Source organism: Zingiber officinale, chromosome 6A (assembly GCF_018446385.1).
Source record: "Zingiber officinale cultivar Zhangliang chromosome 6A, Zo_v1.1, whole genome shotgun sequence".
Lineage (NCBI taxonomy): Eukaryota > Viridiplantae > Streptophyta > Magnoliopsida > Zingiberales > Zingiberaceae > Zingiber > Zingiber officinale.
The window spans coordinates 116,380,077-116,392,155 of NC_055997.1; positions in this window are offsets into that span (position 1 = coordinate 116,380,077).

Here is a 12,079-nt window from a genome sequence, read left to right on the forward strand (position 1 = left end):
TGGGTGTTGATCATTTCTTCATCAGTTGTCTAACCTACTCCTCAAGCCTAGCTGGAACCATCTCCATTCCAACAATGTGATGGGCATCTTGACATAGTATAACTAAATGATTCAGATGGACTATTCACAAACAATTTGGCCAGCAACAACTTGCATAGATTGTTTTAGCTTAAGAATCTAAAATTCTAGGAACCATGAGAGATAGTTATTATGTCTAGCCAATCGAGCCTTTTAGTCTTATTCAACTTAGTTAGATGGTTGAATATAGGAACAAACACGCACCTATTGGCGCAAAATTTAATTGGAATCACTGGGCTTATTGAATTGCTTTGGTTATAAAATCTGTGGAAAATAAAAAGTTTATTTTTCTTTGCTGCTGCCATGTGTTCTTGTTCCTGCTTTTTTATATGCAAGTATGATCTATATTCTTTACTCAATATACAATTATGTAAGTATGATCTATATTCTCATTGTAGATCCACCTATGCAACAACTATTCGCGACTCAAAATATGTTCGAGAAAGAGAGTTCTTAAAGGCGGTATGTAGTATTTGTTATTGTGCATATAAGAGAGATGATAGAAAAATATTCCAAACTTCTTAGTTATCTAATCATTTCTTTTATTTCTATTATAAGTTGTACCATAAAGGACAGCTCAGTGCACGAAATTCTCATTAATTTTGTAAAAGACTGTAAAAGTCTATTGTACGTAGTTTTACCTTACTTTGTAAAAGACTGTTGACTCGGACTCTAGATCATATGGCAACAACTTTACTATTGCGTCAAGGCTCTTTTTCATTATAAGTTGTTCCATGAAGTTGCCAATTAAACTATTATATGAATGATGAATTGTCATAGCTGGGTCCTGGGAGGTGTAATTCCATTTAAAAGGAGGTACGCCACTTTATGACATTACATTAATTGGTAACCAAGAACTGTAACAACAATAGATAACTCAAGGTAAACAACATCTATTCAACAGAAATATGCATTCATCCCTTTGTCATAAAAAGTACAATAAAAATATATATTAACAATAAGACAAACGAACATAACAAAAAGTAAAACTTGGGAAACAAAATCTGGTATTTAGCACGGTAATCTCCAAGCAACTCTATACATGGGGTTGAAACCAAATAAGGCTTCAAAACTAACCCTCGCCTACAAAATTAGAGGCCAAGGTAAACAAGGAAAAATATAAATTGCTAAGTAGATAAAAAGGAAAGAAGAAATATCCACATGAATTTTAATCTTGATTAATCAAGTTCAAAGGATAAGTCATTCCAACACTAGAGTTCTTAGTGGGTTTTTATTTTAATATAAAGTCAATTTTTATCTTTATGCCATTTAATTATCACCTGCCAGTGCCACTCGTTATTTTCGCAGGTTTCCATTTATCAAAATCTATTCTCCACAAGTAAATCCATTTAATTATCAATATTTATTATGATAATTATATTCACTTTTAGTTATCACCCTTTAATCTTCACTAAGATATCTGTTAAGAAGTGAATTGGCAGAGTTAGGTTCTCAAGTTATTCATGGTGGCAAAAGATGAATACGTTCGTCCCCAACGCCCCCGTCAATCCGTCTCAGGGTCAATACGGAAGAGGTAAATCACGTACGGCTACTAGCCTTTGGAATAGTGACTAGCACATAAAGGAGGTATTTATTTCGGCTTTGTCGAAATTTGAACTCCAAACTTCATGATGACAACACTTCATGCGCTAGCCACTAGACTCAAGTTATTCATAATTTTATAGGACATGTGAGCTAAAATCCTCATTGATGATAAATAATAATATAGCATCCTTGGGCAAATAAATATTGACTATAGACGACCCACTCTACCGCGTCTATATGAGCAGTTAGATACCTGGTAAAAGGCTAGGCTTAGAGTTTCTGCTTTTTAGTATTTATTTTTACAATTTATAATAGTTGTTATTTCACTTCAATCTTGAATATTATTCCACCGTAGGTTGACATTATTTAATATGTCATTCTTAGCTTGAGTCAAATAATGGTTAGTTTGGATAACTAAAGTCATGGAATTGATAGTTCTTGAGCGGGCAAGGCTGTCTGCACATAACTGTTAAGACTAACAACAGAGATACATTTACTAAATATTTGAGTTCTATTAGTGCAACTAATAATGTTGATCAATACAGTCAATGATAGGTAAGTTTCTTTTTTGGCCAGCCACAAATGGTTTGGTAACATGATTTGTTAAAAATCTTCTTAGATATTATTCAAATAAATAATTACACCTTTCCATAAATGAACTGTGTGCGCCTTAAATTTAATTTGATCAAAATAAAAAAGGGTAACAATGTGACCCCTTGTAGCATCTATATACAACTAAAAGTTAAAAGTTCTATCCAGTCCATGAGGTTACTTAGGCTTTATTCTGTTTAACCTTTTTTTGGCATTTCAATCACTGAATTTGGGATTTCCTATATCATTCCTTATATTGTTTAGGTTCACAAATGTGTTGCTGGAGGAGGTAAAGTTCTCATCCCAACATTTGCCTTGGGGAGAGCTAACACAACTTTTAAAGTTTCTTAAGTATTAGTTTTTGGTCACTATTATTTACTTTGCCAAACTTGTCTTGCTTCCTTTCTTGCTTCTTTTTTCTCCTATCCTCCTAAGAATGCAACCCTAAATTTGGATGATTATGTTTGCAAATATGTAGAAGTGCGTCTACCCAGTAGACGGAAGCTATTGGAAGTATCATGATCATCCAGTAAGAGAAATTGAATTTATTTGAGAGTACCTATTCATTCTAACTATTTTGGCATTGGTCATTTGGATCATTCAGTTAGCAGATGTAAAATTTAGATATATGAATGTCTGTATTTTTTATACAAAGTAAAGGAGAAGTGACTTGGACAAGAAGGCGATTTACAAATTCTTCTTCTTTTACTTTTTTTGATAACGTTGGATCAATTGATACATTGGGGACTGGCTTCACATTCCACAAGGAAAATCCTTAACAATGGAGCATTATCAAAGGACTACATTATATGAGAATCTCCTTGTACTAGATATTGGTATCATTTTCACCCATGGTGCCATTTCTTCTCGTGAAAATATCTTGTGTTTCAGGAACTTTGCATTTTATTGGTGATTACTGGGAATGAATGAAGTTAAAGGTCCCATCTACTTCTCTGTTGGTACGTCCTTGTGAGTTTTTATCTTTCCTTTGACTTTTTTTTCTTTTCTTTTTTGCATATGGCAGTTTTAGGATGAAGAATATCTTGTTTTCGTCATTTCATTTTAGATGGATTCTTGTTTATTTACTATTAATAGAGAGCTGTCCTATGCATTTTTAATTTGAGCTGGGCAGCAAGTGTGATTCATCTCAATCATAAAGATTTGTCCTATTTCTTTATAGAAGGATGTAGGGAAAACTTTCTTTTCACAATGTCACAAAAGAGTCTTAAGTAATTAACATGTCCATTCATGCCAAATACTGAAAGGAAATATATAATGTTTGCTATGTGCTTTGTATACCATTGAATTGGTGCAGTATTTATTTCAACATTGACCACTGGATGTAGAAATGATTGCTTGCAATGCTTTTGCATAGTATATGATGTATTTCCTACAGGAAAGCAAACTAAGAAGGAAATAAAAGGATAGAAAATTATGCCGGCAGCACCTTCCTTCCATTTTGGTAGAAATGAGGAGGGAAGGAAAACTCAACGGAAATCTTTCCCTAGTTTTCTTATATATATATGCTTCCATTGAATTTAGACAGAAACTCACTTTCACATGCAATGGTGCTCAAAAAATGAACTTAAATAAATTATTATTATTATTTAGATATTTTTAATAATTAAGGTTTTAAAAATAAGTTTCCCTCTCTCTTTTTCTTTCAACAATCGGTGGAAAATATTTTATAATTCTTTTCTTATGAATACTGGCTTCCGACCTTTATATTTTCATAGTAATTTTCTTTTTGTTTTATAAGTAAAATGTTTATATCAATGTAAGTTTAGCCGTACTTCATGTCTGGTGTATTATAACATCAGAAAATACTCTTAATGACCGATAAATATGAATTTGTACATTTTTAAAGATCCTCTCACTCTCCAATTGTTCTTCATCAAAGATACAATTATTCCTAGCTCTCCATACAAAATGTATCAAAGCAGACATCGCAAGAGCTTTAGTCAAGAGACGACTCTTTAAAGAAACGCCCGAAGACTTGCAGCATCCGTCAGTAAGTAGACATCTCTTGCCCTATATGTAGTCACTCTCGGATCCTCTGTCATAAAACTACAACAGGAGGGCATCCAAAGAACAAGTGCTCTTGCGTCTCTATCTCGCCTACAAAAGACACAACACCAATCCTCCAAATAATCAAGTCTATCTCTGGTGGGCAGTCACTTTTTAGTCCGCATCCAAAGCGTAACTGCTTGGCTAGGCTGGATGTAGGCCTTCTATATTGTCTGGCTTCTTAGAATTGGCACTCCTAAAGAAGTCATAAGCCTTAACTACACCTCCATGCTCAAACCAATCCGCCAACCTCTGCATAGCACTTGTCGACGACCCAGTAGCCATAAGGATAAGGTCACAAATCTGCAACAACCACTTGATCAACGGTGAATCTGAGTGCACCACCTCCTAAGTCCATATGTTCACCCTCCTCAAGAAGGTATGATGTACCCACTTGATCCAAAGAGCATCCTCCTTCACTTGTATCCGCCAAAGTAGCTTGGCTAAAAAGGTGAGGTTCCAAGCTTTCAGGATTCGAAATTCCAGTCCTCTTCCTTTGGGCCTGCACATATCCTCCCAAGATTAAGTTAACGAGCCGAGCTCGAGCCTAATTTTGAGCTCGAAAACATTATCGAGTCGAGCTCGAGCTTAACAATATTTGGCTCATGAGTTCGCGAATATGTTTGTTTAGAGGCTCGCGAATGTGTTCGTTAAGAGGCTCGCGAATATGTTCGTTCAGAAACTTGTTTATCTTATATATATATATAATTAAATATCACATAAATAATCAATATAATAATATATTATTAATTATTATAACTAATTATCTTAAACAAACTCGAACTAAGGTCGTTTAATTTTTAAATGAGCTTTTTTCAAGTTGAACTCGAGCTATTTAATTATATTACGAGCGAAATCGAACTTAAGAACTAAAGCTCGAATTGAACTTGAGCCGAGCTCGAGCTTAAGGACAACGAACAGAGTTCGAGCTCGAGTCTTTGACTATTCAGCTCAGCTTGACTCGTTTATATCCTTAATGGCCATGCAACAATCCATCACCTTGTGCCTCTTCCAAGCGTTCTCGAGCAACAACAACTCTGACATATATGTGTTGATAATGCTCTACGCTTAATCTCTTCCAATTTTACTTCAATGTCTTTAGGATATGTGAGAGCCCATATTGTTTGTTGCTTCCGACCACTTGTTGCTTGTATTAAATCCATTTTGTCTCCACTAGTTGTGAGAACGAGTCATGTTGGACCCACACAGTGAAGAATTTGAATGGTTTATGAATGTGAATTCCTCCACCCATGATAGAGACCAAACATGCTGAGTGATCTTATGTGAATTCTGCAAAGCTTTGGAACTCGGCTTCTAACCATTTTCCATTAATGAGTGCTCGATCCAGTTTGGTACATATATTACTGATCCGGTAATAATGAGAGGTCCTGCCAGAGATAGGTCAAAGTCAGAATGATTAGCCGACGTGGAGGACAAAGTTAAGTGGAGTGTTCGAGGTGGCCAAGCGGACCATGTACGGTCGAGCGAACTATATACGACCGAGTGGACTATATAAAGCTGAGCGAGGAAGACACCTGATGCTAATGAGAAGTAAGCAGTAGATTGTTTGGCCGACCAACCTTTACGCCCGGTTAGAGCATGATAACCATGGGCAGTCAGGAAGCTAGGAAAGAGTCAGCTCGGCATGCCCTTGGGACAAGGCCGAACGGAAGCAGACTGGCCAAGCGGACGACTCGCTCGGCTGTGCATCACCCAGTCATATCTTTTGGGAGTTTGTGCCGTTGATAGCTAGCAGCCCATGCCTAGCAGGCCATCGCCCTTTAGAAGCTTTCAGGCTGTTACATCAGAAGATTGTGGGGCTGCTTAAGGAATGATGTCAGGTACACTTTTCACCTTGTTTTTTCATAGGACATTTGGGAAAGTGTGCATATGCCTGGGAAAAAGTGCACACCAACTACCTCGCGCTGATGTCTTACGAATCATAATTAGAGAACGAATCGGAAGACGGGTCAAAACCTGAATCGAGTTATGAGTCCGCGCTGGTTTCCAAATGTTCTGATGAGGTATACTTTACTTTAAGCAAAAGATTTTTTTAAAGATTATTGCATGTTTAAATAAGAAATTAACTAACTCTGAAAATTACATAAATGAATTAATAAAAGAAAATAACAAACTAAATGAACAATTAAAATCAAGTTCAACAACTGAACCAATTCAAGCTAAAATCCCAACTCAAGTTGCAAAACTTGAGGAGGATAATTTCAGACTAAAAAAATGAAATAATTGAACTAAAAGAATTACTGCAAAAATTCACAACTAAATCCAAATACCTCGATATGATACTTGGGTCATAAAGAGCTCTGTACAACAAGTCCGGACTCGGATACAAGTCCAGCTCAACCAACAAATCCTTTATATCCTTAGTTAATCAAAATAAAACCCAAACTAAAACTTGGGTTCCAAAAGCGTGTCTAACCACGCGAGTAGGAATTAACCAATATTATGCGCCATTATATAAAGTCAAATCCAACTAAAACCTTAAATTCAAACTAAAATAAATCTTCAAGACTAAATTCTAAACTTTAAAATAAAACAAAATCAAACCTAAATCAAGAAGATAAAATAAAATCAAACAAATCAAATTACCATCAAGTCGGCTATAATTATAAAAATAATCAACATAAACCCAAAACTTAAAAATCAAACTCAACAATTCAGGGGGAGCTTCAAATTAGTTGACACCTCCAAAATAATAACTTATCCGGCTGGGTAATTAGGACTAGATAAAATAGAGACAATAGTTTAACTTGACAAATGTACTGGTGATATTTTGGATGGTAGTATGTTAGGGAAACTCCGTCTATGCTTGTTTATGAAGATATGACTTTGACTTGGTGCATTTGGCTTAGTGGAATTAACTGAAGCTACCCCTTACGAATCCTAACTAGTTAGACCAAAGTTTTGATCCTTACGAAAACCTCACAGGTATGGTTACTCTAATAATGTCCAAGTGACTCATCATATCCCAGAAGTTTATTCAAAGAATGTCTGTTTGTTGAACCTAAAACTAAACTTGAATCTAACACAAAGTTAAACCAAATCCTGAAATCAAACTTAACTCATCTTACAAAATTATATGATTTCCTGATTAAAAACGTACATCAGGTGAGATGACTAAGGACTTTAAATAAAAAAATAAAATTAAACTTAGAAATTAAAATTAAAACTTAAAACTTAAAGTTAAACTTAACTTGTTCACCCTAATCAAATTTTAAATCAAGCTTAATTTAAATTGGTTTTAACTCCTACTTGTTGTAGGAAACTAAGTGAATATTGGACAGTGATTATTCCAAACACATGACTAGGGATCACACCAAATTCACTCAATTAACATACAAAAACTTACGAATAGTTGCCTTTAAAAATAACGACAAACTCAAGGTAATTGGGATAGACAATATTGAACTCAAAACTGATTTTATTGTTACGAAAATATTACTTGTTGAAAATCTCAAATACAATCTTCTTAGCATTAGTTAATTGTGTGATTCTGGATATAGGGTTAGGTTCCTATCTTCTGAATGCTTAATTCAGCACATAGATAACCCTACCATAAAACTAAAAGGATTTAGGAAAGACAATATCTATGCAATCAACCTAACTACTTCCTCACTTAAGTGTCACTTAACACAAAAAGAAGAAACCTGGTTATGACATAGAAGAATGTCACACACAACTTTAGAAATTTAAGCAAATTAAATGGATGAGTTAGAGGCTCACCAAAGTTATCCAACTTAGACTCAACAATTTGTAATGCCTATCAACAAGGAAAACAAACAAAGTCAACTCACAAATCAACTAATCAACTTCAAACAAATTTTATACTAGAATTGTTGCACTTGGACCTATTTGACTCCCATGGAATCAAATCAATAAATGGGAACCTTTATTGCCTAGTAATAATAGATGATTACTCTAGATTCACTTGGGTACAATTCATAAAAATAAGGATGAAACATTTGAAGTCTTTAGTAATTTTTGTAAACAAATTTAAAATAAAAAAGATAGAAAATTTAAAAGAATCAGAAGTGATAACGGAGGTGAATTTAAAAATCACAATTTTAATCAATTCTACCTGAAAATAGTTATCATCACGAATTTTCATATCCTAAAACATCCAACAAAATGGAATAGTAGAAAGAAAGAATAGAACTCTACTTGAAGCCTCTAGGACAATGCTAAATGAATATAAACTACCAAAATATTTTTGGTCAGAAGCTGTTAGCATAGCCTGTTATGTACAAAACAGAACCACAATAAATAAAACTTATAATGAAACCTCATTTAACCTCTATTATAATAAATAACCTAATATTAAATACTTTAAAGTATTTGGATGCCCAGCCTATATACTAAACACAAGAGAATACTTAGGAAAATTTGCCTCAAAAGTAGAAAATAGAATCTTTATAGGCTACTCATTAAACAGTAGAAGATACAAAGTATATAACAAAGTTACACTAAGAATTGAAGAAATCTCAAATGTAAAATTTGAAGAGACCAACCAAAACTTAGAACAAACCCAGATTCAAACAATTGATTTTGTTTAAGGTAACAGTAATCAAGGGGGAGCCAGTGAAAACCTAAGTCACGAATACGCAGAAGAAGATCAACCTCATGTAAATGAACCTACTAGAATTGTAAGAGTTAACCCAAACCATCCAATTGACCAAATAATTGGTGACCCAGACCTAAGAGTTCAGACTAGATCATCCTTTAGAAATTTAAGTCAAATATTTTTTATCTCAAAAATTGAACCCAAAATGATAGAAGAATCCTTACTTGACCCAAACTAGATCATAGCCATGTAGGAAGAACTAGCCCAATTTGAAAGAAACGAAATCTATGACTTAGTACCACCAGCTAACAATACAAAGATAATAGAAATAAAATGGGTATTCAGAAATAAACTAAGTAAAAATAGAGAAATTATTAGAAACAAGGCTAGACTAGTGGCTAAAGGGTTTAGTCAAGTAGAAGAACTTGACTATGATGAAACATATGCCCCAGTAGCTAGACTTGAGTCTATTAGAATGCTATTTAGCTATGCAACCCATAAAGGATTTAAGCTTTATCAAATGGATGTTAAATCTGCCTTTTTAAATGAGTTGATAAAAGAAGAAGTTTATGTGGGTCAACCACCTGGGTTTGAAAGTCTAGATCATCTTGACAATGTCTTTAAACTTAAGAAAGACTTGTATGGTCTTAAACAAGCACCTTGAGCCTGGTATGAAGGTTGACCTCCTACCTAATTTCCAAAGGATTCAACCAAGGATAAATTGATCCAACTTTATTTGTAATTAATCAACCAAGATATTTTTATAGTCCAAGTATATGTAAACGACATAATCTTTGGTTCAACCAATTCAAAATTTTTACAAGAATTTATAACCTTAATGGAACAAGAATTTAAAATGAGCTTAATAGATAAACTAACTTACCTTTTAGGTTTACAAATTAAACAAACTAATGAAGGAAATTATGTTTACCAACAAAAGTATATCAAGGAATTACTTAAAAAATTTGGAATGAAAACTACCAAGGAAATAAAAACACCAATGACAACTAACACAACCTTAGATAATGACCCAAATGGAAACCCGTAGACTTAAAATACTATAAAAGTGTGATAGGTAGTCTTCTATATTTAACCACAAATTGACTTGATATTTTATTTACAGTTAGTATTTGTGCTAGACACCAAACCTATACTAAATAATCCCACTTAACTAATGTAAAAAGAATTTTTCAGATATCTAAAAGGAACATCAAATGTAGAAATTTGGTATTCTAGAACACTCAACTTTGAACTCATAGGTTACTCTGACTCAGACTATGCTGGCTGTAAACTAGACCATAAGAGTACAAGTGGTGGATATCAATTACTTGGACCATCAATGTCAGCTGGTTTAGTAGAAAGTAACATTGTGTTGCCTTATCTATTACTGAGGCAGAATATATAGCAATAGGAGAATGTGTTGCATAATTATTATGGATGATGTATACTCTAAAAGTTTTTAATTTAAACTTTACAAATACAAAAGTTCTAATTAACAATGTTAGCTCAATTAATTTAACAAAAAATCTTGTGCATCATTCAAAAACTAAACACATTGAAATTAGACACCACTTTATCAGAGATCATGTTACTAAAGGTGACATTGAACTCAAGTATATTGAGTTCAAGTCAAACTTAGCCGACATATTCACCAAACTCCCGGAAAGTGAATTTAACAATTTACGTTGATAATTAGGAATATGTTTAATAGACTAGGACTACTATTTTCAAAATTATTTTTAAAATAATTTGTAAATTCTAGGGTAAATTTTTTTCTTCTATTTTTCTCAAAATTCCCTTATTTTTAAAATTTTAAAAATCAATTTTAGCCTTAGTCTAAGATCAAATCCATAGAAAGCATATGTCTATAGATTTAGGACTTGAGCATCTCATCAACACATTAAGGCTACCTTGTTTGTGTATTGCCAAAACTTAGAAAGGGGTGAGATGTATAGGCAAATTGCCTGAATTTAAGATACTTATATCAGTGCATCAACATAAGTCTAGACGTTAAATACCAAATTTATAGTGATCAGGTTAAGTAATCCAGTTTAGTCAAACACTAACTGGATAAAAGACTTAATCTAACTGACCAAGTAAACACTGCTATCTTTTGATAGTTAGTTAATAATTAACGGTTAGACAGTTAAGGATAATTTATGTTGGGGTTGCAAGGTTGCAAACATAGTCCCATATTAAAAACACATGGGAAAGATAATGAGTTTATAAGAGAAAAGATATCTCCATTGACATGAGACCTTTTGGGGAGAGCCCAAGAGCAAAACCATGAGGGTTTATGCCCAAAGTTGACAATATCATACCATTGTAGAGATATCTAAATTCTTTTCGATCCTACAATTGATATCAGAGCCCGGACTGCCAGAAGGTTTAACCATTGACCGTGCACAAGAGTTATAGTCTGATTGAGTCATGTGGGTACAATATTAACCTCGAATAAAGAAAATAGGGGTTCCTATGTTCGAATCAAGAGGACTAGATACCAAGTAGGAAGTCCTAGTTGCGGCTAGGCAAGGAAGTCCTAGTAGGTCGGGTGGATTGAGGGGTAGAAAGACCTGGTGGGTTGAGGATCAGACATGGGAAGCCTGTGGTCCTTTGTTTGAGGGGGGTTCATGGGTTTATAAGAAAAAAGATATCTCCATTGGCATGAGGCCTTTTGGGGAGAGCCCAAGAGCAAAACCATGAGGGCTTAGGCCCAAAGTGGACAATATCATACCATTGTGAAGATATCTAAATTCTTTTCGGTCCTACAATTTATAGTTGATTAGATTATTTTGAAATAATATCAGGTTCAGGGGGAGGATTGATTTTCAAAATATTTCTAAAAATTATCTTCAAATCACGCTTATACTTTTCATAAATTCACCTTTGAAAATATGTGTTGAAAAACTCTGTCATTTCTCAATTCATAGGTTTTGAAAAATAAATTTAGCAACTGTTTTAATTTTTTTTGTAAACTACTTTAAACCTTTTTTTAAAAAATATTTTCAAAAGTTTTACAAATTGTTACAACACTTAGTATTTTAAATTTTATTATTGGAAAATGCTTTTTATTCTTGGAAAAGTTTCATGGTTGCAAAACCTAGCATTTTCAAAAAAAAATTTACAGTTTTTTTCTCATGCTCAAAACTCTTAATTTTTTTAAAAATAGTAGATTTTAAAAATTTCAACTTTATTAGCCTTGTGAAATTCTGATATAGA